An 18,223-nucleotide genomic window follows, 5' to 3' on the forward strand; every position below is an offset into this window, starting at 1 on the left:
AATGAAGTAGGCTGTTTTACAGAAAAGTTTCTAAGTTTTTGCTTTTACTTTACATTTTTACCTTCATTTCCTTTGCGTGTTGGTGTCACTGATCTGGTTTTATTATAGATTGGAATGTAGCAGTTACTACAACATCTTTTCACAGTTGGCATGTTTTTTTGTTGGAATAACCAGCCATTCTTTAAAAAAAACAACAACCCTCACAGGATTAAAAACACAATCAATGAGACAGTTGTATGGCATGAAGGCCAGCATTCAATTGACAGAAAATTAAGTTGGTGGAGGTACTAGTTTCATTTGATCAAGGTCAAGTGTTTTGAGTCAGCCTAATGACTATAGAAGTATTTAGGCATGAATAACCATTGTGGTCGTAAAAGAAAAATAAATTAAATGATTGCTTATCCCATGAAATTCACACATCATTGAGATCTTTGTCATACTTCCTACCTCACTGGGTTATTAGAAGGAAAGAGCTTTGCAAACTTTAAAGTAAGATGTAAATGTGAGGTAATTATTATTACCATCTAGTCTTTTGTCAATCCTTAGCAATTTGTCTGTTGATTTTACCTCTACTGAAACTTCTTTCACAGGTCATGAGTGACTTCTTAATCACCGATTCTAATAGCCATTTTTTTCTCCCTCAAGACTTATTCTTTTTCCTACCTCTTCAGCTTGTTATACCTCTGACCTTACTGTGTCCTCTGTTAATCAATCAGCATTTATTAATCACCTTCTATATGTCAGGCAAGGGCAATTAGGTAGTGCAGTAAGTATATAGAACATTTGGGCCTAGAATCAGGAAGATTCATTTTATTATCTATGTGACTCTGGGAAACTCATTTAATCCTGTTTGTCTCAGTTTCCTCATTTGTAAAATGAACTGGAGAAGAAAATAGAAAACTACTCTTATATTTTTGCCAAGAAAACCCCAATTGAGATCATAAAGAATTGGACATGATTGAAATTACCAAGCAACAACAAAAATGTGTGCTGAGTGTTAGGGATATTTTGAAAAAGTGGCAAAAGATACTCTCTATCTTTAAAGGGCTCACAATCTTATTAGCAAAACAGTTCATTTTTAGCTCTCTTTTTATCATCTTTACTATTCCTTCTCTATAGCCTTCATGACCTTATATTATCTGTTCTCCACAAGATTCTTTACTTGGAGTTCATTTCCTCTCTCTCTCTATTCTTTCCTTTAATAATCTCTTTCATTGGGGCAGCTAGTTGGCGCAATGGATAGAGCACCAGACCTAAAGTCAGGAGGAGGACCTGAGTTCAAATCTACCCTCAAACACTTAACCGGTCTTAGCTGTGTGGGGCAAGTTACTTAACCCCAATTGCCTCGGGGGGGTAGGGAATCTCTTTCATTGTCATAGTTTCAGTTTTTGATTTCAATTTATCAGGACTCTACTATGCAGCTAGGTGGTGAAGTGGATAGAGTTCCAGGCCAGTGCAAGTGCCAGGATAGAATATCAGAAAGACTTCAAAACTGGTCTTAGATATTTATTAACTGTGATCCTGGGCAAGTTCTTAAATCTGTTTGCTTCAGTTTCCTCATCTATAAAATGAGTTGGAGAAGGAAATGGCAAATCATCTCAGGATCTTTGCCAAAAAATGCTCCCAAACCTAAATGAGGTCATGAAGAGTTGGACATAATTTAAAAATGACTCAACAACAGACAATACAGCAATGTACCAGGCAGTAAGTCATATATTGAAAATAAAAAGGCAAAAAACAAATGATTCCAAGAAGCTCATTTATTGTTGTGGGGAAGTAATATATACACAGACAAGCAACTACAAAATATACATACAAAGTAAATACATATGGGGAGAAGGATCCAGAAGGGCCTTGTGTAGGAGTAGGTGGGGAGATGAATCTTAAAGGGAACTAGTGAATCTAAGATGAGAAAGAAAAGCATTCATTATAGGGAGGGTGGACTGCCAGTGAAAAAGAAGTAGAAGGGGCAGCTAGATGGTACAGAGGCTAGAGCACCTTCACTGGAGTCAGGAGGACCTGAATTCAAATCCAAGCTCAGACATTTAACTTTTTTTAGCTGTGTGAATTTAGGCAAATTACTTAACCCCGGTTTTCTTGCCAAAAAGAAAAAAAAGAAAAGAAAAAGGAAAGGAAGTCAGAGGAATATCAACTCACATCGCATCTTCTGCAAGAAGCTGTTCCCTATCACGCTAACTTCTAGTTTCTTATCTCAGTTGCTTACTTCTAATTTATCACACATATCTTTTGTTTTTACATGGTTATTTGCTTGTCTCCAGTATTAGCTGTGAGTTTCTTGAGAACAGGAACTCTTTTTTTTTTTTTTTGCCTTCTTTTTATATTTTTAGTGCATGGTCCAATCCCTGACAGAAAACAGGTACTTAATAAATGACTGTTGACATCATTTGATTTGAAAAGCAAAATAGGTCCATGTATCTGTAATATATAGAAGGTGAAATGATGTGAAATCAATTTGTGAAGAGCTTTAAATGCCAAGCAAAAGAATCTCTAGCTTTGATTTCTATTCTGAACTCTAGACACACATCTTTAGTTGCCCATGAAAAGTATCTACCTCTGTGTCCTTCTGGAACCTCAAGATCAACATATTCCAAATAAGTTTTCCCCTTAAATCTGCTCCTTTTTGGAATTCTGTCAATAGTAATCATAAGTCCAACAACTAACAATTAGTCTAACTCCTAGTCTTCCATATCTGAAAATTTTGTATTAATTATATTAATTTGTATTAAATTAAATTGTATTAATTTGCTAATGCTGGTCTCCCTAGTTAGGTGTTACAGAGGGTAATCCTCAATTATAAGCATCATCATAAATGTACAAATTTACTCTCTCAACAAGTGGGAAACATAATTTCCTGTTCCCAAACATTCAGACTTTGGGGAACTTTATAATTTAGCTTAGTTCTTATAGAGCATACGGTTCTAGGTTCCAAGTCCAAACACCTCTCAGACTGGAGTCCCAGGTACCCTGACTTCTCTCATTTTAATTTGCTCAGGGGTCATACAGTTAGTAAGCATTAAGTGTCTGAGGTCAAATTTGAACTCAAGTCCTTCAGGGTCCAGGACCATATAGCTGTCGCAAGCTATAACTCAGCTCCAGGAAGATCACTTCTGTACCTGAAATGGAGACAAATGGCACAGAACAGAAACAAACATAAATATTCTGGCTCATTTCTTGGAGTTTTCTAGAAAGCAAATTCCAAACAGTTGAAGGAGGCTTCCTAGCTCTGAGCTGAAAATACCAAAAGAGACAAAATCTAGTCCTTGCTGAATGAGCTTACAGTCTGAAGGAGACAATAAGCAAGCAAAAATGTCTGAGTCAGCTACATAAAGAGTGAATTGCTAAAAAAGAAAACATTAAAAGGGGTGGAGAAAATCTTCCTGTAGAAGATGGGATTTTAGTTGAGCCTTAACTAAATCTAGGGATGTCAGTAATTGGAGTGGAAGAGAAGGGCGTATTCTGAGTGTGATGGACAGCTCCTGCCAAATGCTTAGAGCTCAGAGATGCAGCTAGAAGTCAGTGTCACTGGTTTGAAGACTAAATGTTGGAGAGTAAGGTATAAGAAGACTGAAAAGAAAGGAGAAGACTCTGAATGCCTGAGTATTTTGCATTTGATCCTTGAGATAATAGGAAGCCATTAGAGTATATTGAGTTAGAAGGATGGTGGTGGTAGTGACATGATTGATTGGATTTATGCTTTAGAAAACTAATTTTGAGGACTGAGGCCATTAAATGGCACAGTGCCAGGCTTGGACTCTAGAAGAACAGAGTTCAGATCTGGCCTCAGACATTAGCTGTGGTGATCCTGGACAAGTAATTTAAAAGCCTCTATTCCCCTCAGTTTCCTCATCTGTAAAATGGGGATAATAATAGCATTGTCACTCCAGAGTTGTTGTGAGGTACAAATGAGATAATAATTATAAAGCACTTAGCACAGTGCCTGGCACATAGTAAATGCTATGTATATGCATATGTTGTTGTTATTATTATTATATTGGAATAGAGACTTGAGATATAGGCAGAACTTCAAGTCCATTGCAATAATCCAAATGAAAAATAAAAAGTCTGGAAAAAGGATGGTAGCAGTATCAGAGGAGAAAAGGAGACTTATTGGAGAGATGTCACAAAGATAAAATTGTCAGGCTTGGCAACAGATTGGATTGGAGGGGGGTGGGTGGAGATAGAGTGAGGAGTTGGGTTTGATATGTAGGTTGCCATTCTGGGGGGACTGGGAGGATAATGATGACCTTGAGAGCAATAGGGAAATATGGAGGTGGGAGTGCATTTAGGGGAAAGATAATGAGTTTTGGACACAACCAAGTCTAAGCTTTCTGCTGATTATCTAGTTTGACATATCTGCAAGGTAGTTAGATATGTGAGATTAGAAGTCAGCAAAGCAGTTGGGGTAGAATAGGTAGATTACAGCATGGCTCCTTAAACTTTTTCCACTTTTGATCTCTTGCCTGAGAAATTGTTATATTACCCCAGGTATAAAGGTATATAAAATAGGTATATAAAACAACCATTTACTGATAGTAAATTATAATTTAGCAACTCCCCTATTTGGTGTCAGATCCCAGTTTAATAAACTGGAGATTAGAGAATAATTGCAAGGACATGATATTTAAATTCATGGGAGCTGATATACCAAGTGAGATTGTACAGAGGGAGAAGAGAAGACTCCCACAGACTCCTATGGGATATCTACAATGGATGCGAAGCTATTACCTGGGAAAGAATCTCACAAAGGAATCTGGCAGGATAACAGCCCAGGGAAGAGATGATGAAGATCTATTGTAAGAATGACAGTTGTACATAGCATTTTCATTCTTGTTGTTGTGGTTTGCTTGAATTTTATTTTATTTTTTTACTGTTTGATCTGATTTTTCTTGTGCAGCAAGATAATTGTATAAATATGTAAGCCTATATTGGATTTAACATAAATTTTTTTACTATGTTTAACATATATTGGATTATATGACATCTAGGGGAGGGAGTGGGGAGAAGGGGGGGAAATGGAAACACAAGGTTTTTCAAGGGTTAATGCTGAAAAATTATCCTTGCATATGTTTTGAAAATTAAAAAAAAAAAACTTCAATTAAAAAAAATGACAGTTGTATGGGTGGAGAAAATGGGAGCAGTGCAAGAGAGGCTGTGGAAACAGGACAAACAAGACTTGGCAACTGATTTGAATATGAGGGGTCAGGGGAAGTTAAGTTCTAGGATGTTACTAAGATTTTCAACCTGGGAGACGTGAGGAGTTTGTGATATCCTTGATAGCAACAGAGAAGTTTGTAGAGTGGTAGATTTGCTGGTCAAGATAACGATTTCTATTTTGGACATATTGAAGTTGAGATGCTTACAGGATATCCAGTTCAGCTTAAAAGGATTCCCTGATTACTGTAGAATCCTCAAAATTGTTTGAAGTGCTCCTAGGTCCATCTAAAAACTTTGCTGTAATTTGCAGCACACAGTGTTTGACATAATCATTTTTGGCAGTAAGTCTGTTTGCTTTTAGTTGAGTTTAAAGAAATAGAAGACAAGTTGAGCTGTTATTATCCTTCCTCTTCACCTTATTGCATTTAAATAGTTAGACTGACAGGAGAGTGCAGATGACAATACCTTCGCACGTAGGATTCCTTGAAATAGATTATTTGAAGGGACTGACCCATGGGATTTGTCAGATTTTACTGCTCAACATGTTGTCATATTCTACAACAGGAGTCTGTTTTACTGAAGTACAAAAGAGATGTCATGAAAACTTGTCTGGATTGTTTCCATCCTGCCTTAGCAAAGGCAAGACAAGAACGTCTAGAGAAGGATTTGAACATTTGTTTGTTTTTATTCTGTGTTCATGACATTTAGTTTTTGCTAAGAACCACATGTAGGTGGACAAAGTGTGTTTCTATCCTTCTAATTAAGGTCTCTGGGGCACTCTTTTGGCAAGAATAATAAAATTGGGTTAGCTATGTATGAAATGTTCCCAGAACATTGAAGAATTTTGCAATGACTTATTTGATAGCCCCATGTAACTAGATTACCATTGTAAATAAATGGCTTGGTGTCTGGCTGAGATTAAGATAGGTGAAAGAAAATGTGGTGAAGTCAGACTGTGCCCTGGACATTTGCGTTTTGATATCCAGTGTAGCCTTGTGGGGGGGGGGGTTGGGGATCTTTCATGGTGAATTTTTTTAAATCTATTAGCAGCTTAGTGTATTAATCTGTGAAGCTGGGAAAAACAGCAAGCCTCCTTTCTCTTATTCCAAACTCTTGGAAAAGAGAGGACAGGGGCTCTTCAGAAATAGATTTCAAAGCCCTGGGGATAACCAAGCTCTAGTGTTTGAATGAAAGATCTGGGGACAGTATGGATGTCACAGTAACTGTTTTAGATTGGCTCTGAGGTAACAGAGATCTGTGGTTTGGGGTTCCCATCAGGAAGATCTACTTCTCTGCATAGAACTACAGATATAGGAGTAAGTTCCCTCAAAATTTTAAATCTTTATTTCCCACTAAAGTCTTATTCTGAATTTTAGGGATTCTTAACCTTGGATTCATGGTTAAATTTTGGGGAATCTATGAACATGAATAGGAAAAATAGATCTTTATTTTTACTAAATTTTAACTGAAATGAACTTTTAATCCAGTTATTTTAAAATCCAGAAAACGGATCCATAGGTTTTTTTCAGACTGCCAAAGAATCCATCTATGACACAAAAAGGCCAAGAACTCTTGCTTTCTCTAATGAATCAACTAACCAGCAATTATGAAGCACTTACTTTGTGGCATACACTGTTCTTGGTGCTGGAGATAACAAAGATAAAAACAAATCAGTCCTTGTCCTCAGGACACTTACATTCTAATAGGGGAGACTATATATATACATATGTGTATATATATATGTGTGTGTATATATATATCCAGCTGAGTGCAGTGAGCAGAACCAAGAAATAATTGTACACAGCAACAGGAAGATTGTGTTATGATCAACTACGAAAGATGTGGCTTTTCTCAGCAATTCAGTGATTCAAGGTAATTCTAATAAACTTTGAATGAAAAATGACATCTGCATCCAGAGGGAGAATTATGGGGATTGAATGCAGATAGAAGCATGCCATTTTCACCTGTTTCTTCCCCATTCTTTTGTTTTTTTTCCCTTTCTTGTGTTTTTTTCCCCTTTATTCTGATTTTTCTTTCCCAACATGACTCATATGGAAATATGTTAAAAATAAATGTACATATATAACCTATATTGGATTGCTTGCTAGTGTTGGGAAGGAGGAAGAAAAAAAATTTGGAACTCAAAATCTTACAAAAATAAAAGTTGAAAATCATCTTTACATGTAATTGGAAAAATAATATACCATTAAAACAAAGTTTAAAAAAAGTATGGCCAGAATACATACAAAGTGCAGACAAAATGATTTTGGAAGAAAAGGCCCTAGTAGCAGATGAGATCAAAAAAGCTTTTATGCAAAAGCCTATGAATTGAGTTTTGAAGGAAACCAGGGATTCCAAGAGGGATGGTGAGGAGTGAGAACATTTCAGTCATGCAGGACAGCCATTCCCTCTTGGTATAGGAGAAAACCAGGATTCCAAAAGCTATCCTGAGGTGTGTAGACTCTAGCAGCCTCTACTAATCTGGAAAGACTTCAAATATGGGTTGGTGATATTTCTGTCTTGTCTAAAGATTAAATGAGCTAAATTTGGAGAGGCTCTAAGATCCAAAGGAGATGTTACTTTCATTGACAGAGGGAGTGTTTATGTAGCCAAACTGAGCTCCTCTCACATTTCAATAAACTCTGCCAAACTGGTGTATTTTTTTCTGGGATTGTCATGACACTCCTATACCTCTGGGTGTGATGGCAAGTGTCTAAGACCAAGGTGCAAAGAAAGTACCACTCTGCATTGGTAGAGGATGGCACCTTATCCAGAGTCCCCTATATCAGGGATTCTTGAACTTTTTCCAATCCTGATTCCTTTTTTGCCTGAGAAATTTTTATGTTACCCCTGGGTATATAGGCAGTTAAAATGGTGTACAAATCAAACAAACATGATAATAAATCATAATTTTATGATCCCCATATTCATTTATGCATTCAGGTCATGACCGATCCACAGTTTAAGAAGTTTTACCTATATCACTGAAATCAGTTTGTCCTTATTCTAATTATCATTACCTCAGAGAGTACAAGATGGAATAAACATTTATATGGCACCTACTACAATCCAAATTCTATGCTAAGGTGTTTTTTACAAATAAGTTCATTTGATCCTCACAACAACACTGCGACATAGGTGTTGTTATTACCTCCATTTTACAAATGAGAAAATTGAGGTTGACAGAGATTGAGTGACCTGCCAAAGCGCACACAGTTTGTAAGTGTCTGAAACTGAATTTAAACTCAGGTGCTCCTGAGCCTGGAGTCAGGCACTCTAGCTAATGTGTTACTGACTGCTTGGTATTGAAGCAAATGCACTCTGGGTACAAATACCTCTGCTATATCTTTTCAATAAGCATATCTCAATACCAGCATCATCTAACTTGCTTCCTTTTTGTAAAGAAGATATCTATCAATTATGATAGACAGTTTTTCTCAACAATTCAGTGATCCAAGGCAATTCCAAAAAACTTTGGATGGAAAATATCAGAGAGAGAACTATGGAGACAATTCAGATTGAAGTTTCCCCCCTTTCCCCCCTTTTATTTTGTTTTCTCTTTCTTGCATTCTCCCTTTTCTTCTGATTTTTCTTCCCCAGATATGGAAATGTTCAAAGTGAATATATACACATAACCTAAAAAAATTAAGTAAAAAAAAATTAAATCAATGGGACATTTTATTTTGGGAATGGGGCTTTAAGGCTTTAGACAATGTAAACTTGTTTCTAGTCCTCTTCCAAATACTTCAAAGTCTAGCTGTGAAATGGGGGGATGTGTATATAGCACATGGCAAAGGATATAAGAGGATAACAAAGAAAGATTATTTATCTCAGATTCTATAACCCAAAGGTACCAAAAATATTTTCATTAAGGAATCCTATAAGACTATAGCATGGGAGATCAGCCATGTTAGAAGAATGACCAAATCATCTTCATAAATGATAAGGTCTCTGCATTTGCTGCTGTATAGTAAATGTTTTTTGGGTCACAGCTTCAATTTGTTCCCAGCCTCAAGTAGAGTTCTCTTCAACTGATAGTCCCAGAGAGTTGCCAGGGACTGTGAAATATTGGTGATGGCTTACAGATACACAGCTTCATGTATCAGCTGCAGGATTTGAAAAGCAAATAGTTCAAATCGGTCTATTTAAAAATTGAACTTACACATCTTTGAAGCAAAGCATGTTTTGTAAATTTGAGGTTATTTGTCTCTATGATTAGTTTAAATACTACCTTTATTAATTTAATGAAATACCTAATAGATTGTACTTTCATGTGTTCTCTCTACTTATACTATGCCTCTAGTCCTCATCACCACTTACATGAACTATTTCAATAGCCTTTTAGTTGGTTTTCTTCCCTCAAATCTTTCCCCATTCAATCCATTCTCTACAAAGTTGTTAAAGTGATTTTTCTAAAAAAACAGGTTTGCCTTTCTTTATATGTGTACTACTTATCAAAGAACCTGATATTCAGTAAGAAATTAATAAATGCTTGTTGACTGATTAACTCTATCATTCCTCCTCTCTTCCAATAAATTCTAGTGACTCCCTATTACTTCTAGGATCAACTATGAATTCCTCATTTTGGCCTTTAAGGCTCTTTATAACTTAGCCCTTTTCTATTTTTCCAGTCTTATATTTTACCCTCTTTCATATACTCTTATGACCCAACCATATTGACATGTTTTCTGTTCCTCATATAGGACACTCCATCTCTTATCCCCATTCTTTTGCACTTGCTGTCTCCCATATCTAGAATACTCTCTCTCCTCAATTCTGCCTCTTGATATTCCAGCTTCCTTTAAGGTTAATTTCAGATACATTCTGCAGATCTTTCCCTGTTACTATGACACTTGTCTTCCCCTTTAAGGTTATCCTTCTTCTACTCTCTATGTACTTTGTTATATGTTATCTCCCCCATTAGAATGTATGTAAGTAAGCTCTGAGGGCAGGAATTATTTTTTTTCTTTAATATTCTTAGAACCTAATATAGCGTCTGGCATATAATGGGAGCTTAATAAATGCTTGTTGATTTATTTGCCTAGAATTAAGATCCCCTCCTCCTTCGAATTATTATATCATCCTTATTTCATTTATATACTCAATCATGGTTTGTGGTGGGGGGAGGGAGAAGGCAGCTAGGTGGTGCAGTGGTTACAGCCCTGAAGTCAGGAGGACCTGAATTCAACAAGCATTTAACATTTCCTGGATGTGTGGGCAAGTCACTTAACCCCAATTGCCTCAGGAAAAAAAAAATCATGGTTTATCTTGGACACACATCTTATCCTCCTGCCTATTTTATAAGCCCCTCAATGCCAAGGACATTCTAATTTTAATCTTTTATTCTCTACAGGTTCTTCTTGCACATAGTCAATATAAATATTTGTTAAATTGAATTGAATTGAGGGAGAGGCAAATAGTGAAGAAAAACCAGGAAAACCAATGACAGCTGTGTATAAGGGAAAAACCAGGTCATTGTTTTTAGATTGAGCTACCTGAACAATCCTGGAATCTAAAAGAAAGATGGGAGTGTAGTAGGGGGGCTAATGTTGGGGATTTTTTTGATGCTTTGCTATTTAATTTCCAAATTTTGTCATTTTTACTTATGTAACATCCCTCATATCTGACCCTGTTTCCTTACTCCCAGAGCTACCACTTTAGTTTAGACCCTATCACCTCTCCCTTACATCATTAAAATTACTTTCAAATTGATCTTCTGTTTTTCAAGTCTTTCCTTTTTACAATATATCCTCTGCCAGCTGCCAAAGTGATTCTCCTTATGTGCTTATCTGACAATGACACTCTCCTACTCATAAATTCCAGTGTCTCTTTATTGCCTCTGAGATGGAATATAAACTCTGGCTTTTAAAGGCCTTCACAATCTGGCCCCAAACTACCTTTCTAGTTCCAGGATACACTACTCTTCTTGCATTCTTGTTCCTGACACATGACATATTGTCTCTCATCTTCATGCTTTTGTAATCACCCACCCATCCTTGATGCTTGGAATGCACTCCTTCTCCACTTCCACCAATAGAATTGCTTATTTCTTTCAAGATTCACCTTATTAAGCACTGTTGCATGAAGCCTTTCCTGATCCCCTCAATTACTTATGTTTTTATTTCCCATATTAACTTGTATTTATAGATATATTTCCTATGTTACAGGAGTTAGGAGTATGATGCTCCTGAATCTGGAAAATCTGCATGAAATTTTTTGGCTCTCTCTTCGTAACAGAGAAGAAGCCTGAATCTTTTTTTCTTTTTCTTTGAGTGTTTGTAATGCATAACCATAAAATTTTGTTATTATTAATATGTTCTATACATGTTTTATTCATTTCTGAGTTTCTAAATTTTCCTACGTTCCCTTCCCATGTTATCTATGGCTTTTGAAAAACTTCCCCTAAATTCTTATTTAATTTTTTGTGCCGACCTATAATATGTTAACATAATAAAAACTGATGGGGAAAGATGCAAAGTGGAAGGGATAAGTATATTCCCCACATACCCATGTATGTAAATATCTTCCATGATGGTATATGAGGTCTTTAAAAATAAGGATAGTTTAATTTTTGCTTTACATCATCTCCAGTGCTGAACACAGTTCTGGTACATAGGTGGTGCTTAATAAAAACTTGTTTATTATTGAGATTAAATCACATTTTTAAAAAATTTCTAGTGAAAAGATTCTATTTACATTGCAAAATCAACATAAGCAGCGTTTGATGCAGTATCACATTCAGACTTGAGGTGTTTGAATTTAGAAGTAGAATAGAACTACTCTGGTCAAGTTCAGCAAATTATAAAATTTATTGTATTTATGACTGTAGATACTATGGACATTTAAAGGGCTGATGTTCTTTTTGAATAAGATTAGAAGTTCCATTCCCCAGCCAGAAAAGACTTCCACTAAAAAAAAAGTTTTAAATGAAAAAAAGTATTTTAAATCTTTAAAGGTCTGTAAATTCCTTTTTTTTTTTTTTTTTTAAATAATGTTCTTTAATATCCATTAAGACTTTCTCTTTCTCTGGAAATAGAGGACTTTTTTTTGTTATGAGTCTTTCAGAATTTTCTTTTTTTTATTATATAACTTTTAATTTACAAGATATATGCATGGGTAATTTTTCAGCATTGACAGTTGCAAAACCTTTTGTTCCAACTTTTCTCCTCCTTCCTTCCACCTCTTCCCCAGATGGCAGAAGAGAGAGAGAGAGAGAGAGAGAGAGAGAGAGAGAGAGAGAGAGAGAGAGAGAGAGAGAGAGAGAGAGAGAGAGAGCGCACAGTTCTATGACAGGCTGTCCATGCAACAACATACCAGAACTGGATTATAGGCATTTTTCATCCGTTTGGCTTTTCCTTTGTGGATTGTGAAACTGAATGCATTTGAATAACTATTGATCTCATTCAGGAGTCTCTGAAGTAAGCATTTCAGAACTTAAATGGAAACAGCACAATGTCATCCTATTCTATAGAACACTACAATCTATTGGGAGATCACTTTTTCATTTGAATTCTTTTCTGGGCATCCTTCATGATAGCTGTATGTGAATATAAAAATGTGGTGCACACAAATGTTTATTCATTCCAAGACAGTTGTCTTATTTTATCTTGCAGTTCAGCATTCAGTTGACATTTGGCTTGCTTTATTATGTGGGTAATAGATAGGTTTGTATGCATGCATGTTGGCCATTGCCCTAAAATTTTACTTGACATATCCTGACATAGGCACTTATTGCCTCAGAGAAAGGGTCAGTGGAAATGCTCACAGGGAATGTGCTGACACTCTTGCTCATGTTCTACCCATTGCTAGGGTTCTGATTTGATTGCATTTGGTACTTTTCCCAGCAATGATTAGATGCACTTCCATGAAGTGGTTTTTTGACAGTACTCTATAGCTCAACTTGACTGAATCCTCTTTACAAGAAGTAGAATGGATATTGACTATATACCATTGAATTAGCCTGGATTTACCTTTAATCTTTGGGCTTAGTCACAGCCTCAAAGTCTTCATCTGTGTCTGAAGAAAGATTCCTTCCTGGCTAAACTTCAAGCACCTTCTGTTGGTTGTTTCCCAAAGCAGAGCACTCGGAATAGAGAAGGAAAGACATGGTCTGCAGAGGGATAACCCAAGGCAAGTGCTGAAGATTTTTGATGAATTCTTGAAAAAGCAATTTATTAAATTCTGTATAGAGATTTATGCTAAGCACTGGGGAAATATAGAGAGATAGTTGCTACTCTCCAAGGTCTAACTTTAGGGCCAATGTCAAGGTCAAGGAATCATTAGACTAGATAACCTCCTAGAGTCCCCTCTAGTTCTGACTCTATGATGTTTTAATGTTTACCATTTTGGTATTCTTTTCCTTCCCTGTTTCCCTTAGTTCTGCTTTTTAATGTCTCTGTAGATTTGGATAAGTCATTTAACTTTTTTGTACCATAGCTTTCTCACCTAAACTGATGAATTTAGACTAGTTGATGAGAATCATCATCATAATTATTATAGATAACATTTATATAATATTTTAAGGTTTAAAAAACATTCTATAAATATTTCTTTTTATCTTCACAATAATCCTGGAAGTGATACTCTTATTTCCCTCAGTGTAAAGTGATGAAAACTGAGACAGAGTTTAAGTGACTTGTCCAAGACTAATATCTAGTATCTGAGTGAGACAGGATATCATCCTGACTCCAGGTATGGCACTATATATCTACTGTCTTATTCTATAACTCAGCACTTCTAGAGTTCATTATTTTTTTGAGATTCTTTCAGATTCTTGCTTGATATAATTTTTTCTCAGTTCCATGTTGCTTTCTATCAAAGTGTCAAGGCTTCAAATACCTACTTAGGCAGCAATCCAGAGCCTTAGTGATCATTTGCCTGCATCAAAGGCTGTTTCCCACACATGTGGGAACAGCTTTGCCAAGAAGAATATAACCTCAAGAAGAGCAGTACCAGCAGGACTGATGATTTCATCATTCCTGTGAAATAAGGGTGACTTCCACATGGCAGAAGACATTCTAAGGCTTGACCATTTCTAGTAGCACAGTTCTCTCTCCCTAATAAATGAATGCATTAATATGAAGCACTTTATGTATCTTCTCTCATTAAATTTGGATAGCAATCCTGCAAAGTTATGTAAATACTTTTTTTATCTCCATTTTACAGACAAGGTCAAAGGTTTAAATGATATGGAATCATAGAACTTTAGAGTTGTCATCTATATCCTCCTTCCAAGCTAAGTAAGGAAATAATAAGAAAGCATTTATCTTGACTTATTTAAGTCACCTGTTCCAGATGAATTACATTCTGTAATAATGAAAGTCCTGGTGAATATAATTAGTAATTTCTGAAAGATTTTAGGAAAAGGACTATAAGGATATCTGTATCCTTATTGTTAAGCATCTTATATTAAGCATCTTATTGTTCAATTGTTTTTCAATTGTGGCAGTTTTCATGGCCCCTTTTTGGATTTTCTTAGCAAAGATACTGAAGTGGTTTACCAATTAGTTCTCTAGCTCATTTTACAGATGAGGAAACTGAGGCAAACATGGTAAAGTGATTTGCCTAGGGTAACACAGTTAATATCTGAGGCTAGATCTGAATTCAGGTCTTTCTGATTCCAAATCCAGTGCTCTATCCACTGCACCACATAACTGCCCTAAGATGAGTTAAAGAAGTATAATAGAACTGCCGATATGTGTGTGTATATATACATATATCAATATATAACATATACATAATAAAAATAATAGAGGAAAAATCAGAAAAAGAAATAATAATGAGGCAAAAAATTTATGAAAAAAGATTTAACATCTTAGTAAAAGAAGCACAAAAATAACAAAGAAAATTACTTACTTTATATATAGACATTATAAATACTAAATATTAATAAAATACATATAAAACATAATTTAATATATACGATAGTATTGCAACATGATAAATACATAATATATAAAATTTAAACCTATGTATAATACAAATATAAATATAACAAATAAATAACAGCGTATATATAATTATATATGTATATGCACAGAATATATATATGCATATATAGTGTCCCAAAAGTCTAGTGCAGTTTTAAGCTTTAATAATTTCAAAGACTAAAACTACAAACTTATAAAAAGCAATATTTGAAAGTTTAATTATCTTTTTAATATAATTTTAGTGTATTGATAGATTTCTTATGAAAATTCAATATAATAACAGTCTTGCTCTAGTTAATCTTTGTACTTTCTAAAAACTTCCATCAGCTGCTACTCAGTAACGAAAAGGATTGCATTGAAACCCTAGTTTTAAGACAAACCAAATAAAGAGGTCTTGGTGTATTTTTGACAGCTTTGATGTCAAAATAAAGATTACTGGAGATCCGGTGAATGAAATAGCCAAGCAGACATCCTATAACTTTCCTTTGGCTTTGAAAAAATGTTGTCTGGAAAATTAAAATAAATAAAAATTATTTTTCAGAATTCACAGAGTTCAGAAAATGTAAAAGAAATTTATATATGATCATCTCAATAGATGCAGAAAAAGCATTTGATAAAATCCAACATCCATTCCTAATAAAAACACTTGAGAGCATAGGAATAAATGGACTTTTCCTTAAAATAGTCAGGAGCATATATTTAAAACCATCAGTAAGCATCATATGCAATGGGAAAAAACTGGAACCTTTCCCAGTAAGATCTGGAGTGAAGCAAGATTGCCCTCTATCACCATTATTATTTAATATCGTATAGAAACACTAGCCTCAGCAATAAGAGTCAAGAAAGATATTAAAGGAATTAGAGTAGGCAATGAGGAAACCAAACTATCACTCTTTGCAGATGATATGATGGTATACCTAGAGAACCCCAGAGATTCTACTTAAAACTTATTAGAAATAATTCATAATTTTACCAAAGTAGCTGGATACAAAATAAATCCCCATAAACCCTCAGCATTTTTATACATCACCAACCAAACCCAACAGCAAGAGATACAAAGAGAAATTCCATTCAGAATAACTGTTGATAGCATAAAATATTTGGGAATCTATCTACCTAAGGAAAGTCAGGAATTATATGAGCAAAATTATAAAAAAGTCTCCACACAAATAAAGTCAGACTTAAAATTATACTTTCAATGATATTTGTTGTAAGTTCTAACCACATATGTGTCTGATATATAAGTATAGACATTGATATGGGCATTAGATTGTAAATTCTTTGAGGGCAAAGAGTGTTTTTAGTCTATTTTTGTATCCTTAGAGCTTAGCACAGTACTTGGCACAAAGTGCTTAAAAGACATTTATTGATTGAGGATTAAAGCTAAAACCTGAACTAAGATTTTTGGGACACCTTACATATACCAGTGAAGGATCATTCTATGTGTAGATCTTATACTTTTAGTGTTTCTAATTTTTTTCAAAAAAGAATCTACCATATTTTTACTAGGTTTAGGAGAAGAAGAAAAAGAAGAGCATAAATCCTTGTTGTATATCTATCTTCTATATTCCCAGAAGGGCACTGGAATGATATTTCTTAGATAAACATTAAAGCTTCTCTTAGAAAAGTGTCACAGCACTTCTCCTTTAAAACTTTTAAGAGCTACAGCAAATGATGCCATTCTTAATTTATGTATAAATTTCCATAATTTTAAAATTAAGATGATGTTATTCTTAATTTTAATAAATTTCGTATACCCTAGGAACAAATTCAATTAAATACTTATTAATTATACTTTAATGAATACTTATTAGTAATTATACTTTAATTAATTGATATTATTGAGAGGCAGCATAATATAGTATGTCAGAAGTCTCAAAATAGACTAAGATGATAAAAATATGGGTATTTGGTTGTTTGGAATAATCAGTCCTTTTTTTTTTGAACACTGTCTTGTTTTATTAAAAAAACCAAAAACATAACTATTCAACTTCATTAAAGAGCTGCTACATAAACAATCATAGTAATTCATACAAGATTAAAATCAGCAGAAGTGTGAGGTAATTCTTAAAACTCCCTTCCTCTGGATATTGCAAAAACCATCAAATCTTTCTGGAAGCCAATGAAGAATTCTTATTTGATATTTACAGTTTAAGCAGGATACTTCTCATGTAAAAGTAGTATTTCATATTTTGTATACATGACTAATTTTTCATGAACTTCCTTTGACTCTGAGGAAACAAAACCAGAACTTTAGTCTTTTTTAAGTTGAAAAAAAAGTCCTTAAGACAAAAAGAAAAGAACTGGTGTTCTTTTGAGCAAGTTCTCTGAAATACAGATTGCCTGAGAAATTATTATCCAGTCCAACTGATTTCTGGGCATATGGGCCACTGTGTTAAGTTTAAACTGGTGGTAGGTAAGAAAGAAGAAAAGACTATGGTAATTAGGATCATAGATCTAAAGAGGGAAGAGATCTTGGAGGCCAAGAAGTCCAATGCCCTTAATCTTTCAGGTAAAGAAACTGAGACTCACAGAGGGATTTGCCCAAGTGTTTGAGCGCAGGCTTAATGATTCCTACTATACCACCAGCCACCTATCTGCCTCTAAAAGAAATAACAATTACCTTACCTCCCTGGAATGAGGATGCTATGACCTCAGGTTGCTGTTGCCTGAAACATGAGTACTAACCTCAAGAAGATCACAGTTTACCATTCTCCTTTGCTCTGGGTCCAACAGACACATTTCAAAAATTCCGTAACTAAAATTTATAATTCCTATTTTCATATTTATGTTTCTTTGCTTTTGTATGTATATAATCCCAACCTATTTATTTTTTCAGGTAGTATTATACGAAAGCATTTTAAAGTCTAACTTAAGATTTTAATAACTATAAATCAAAACCAAACAAACCTGAGTTTTATCCATTTTAATTGATAGTTCCAAGTGTAATTATTATTATCATTATATATATTTTTTGGCAAAACTTTATGTGGCTATTTTTTTTTAACTTGAGGAGTCCAAAGTTGGGACAGGAGCTACCATGGTAAAAGCTCCCTTGGCCAAACCAGGCGCAATATTCAAGTCAGGGAAAAACTGGGTAAAATCCTATCTCTGATACT

Source organism: Antechinus flavipes, chromosome 1, assembly GCF_016432865.1.
Source record: "Antechinus flavipes isolate AdamAnt ecotype Samford, QLD, Australia chromosome 1, AdamAnt_v2, whole genome shotgun sequence".
NCBI lineage: Eukaryota > Metazoa > Chordata > Mammalia > Dasyuromorphia > Dasyuridae > Antechinus > Antechinus flavipes.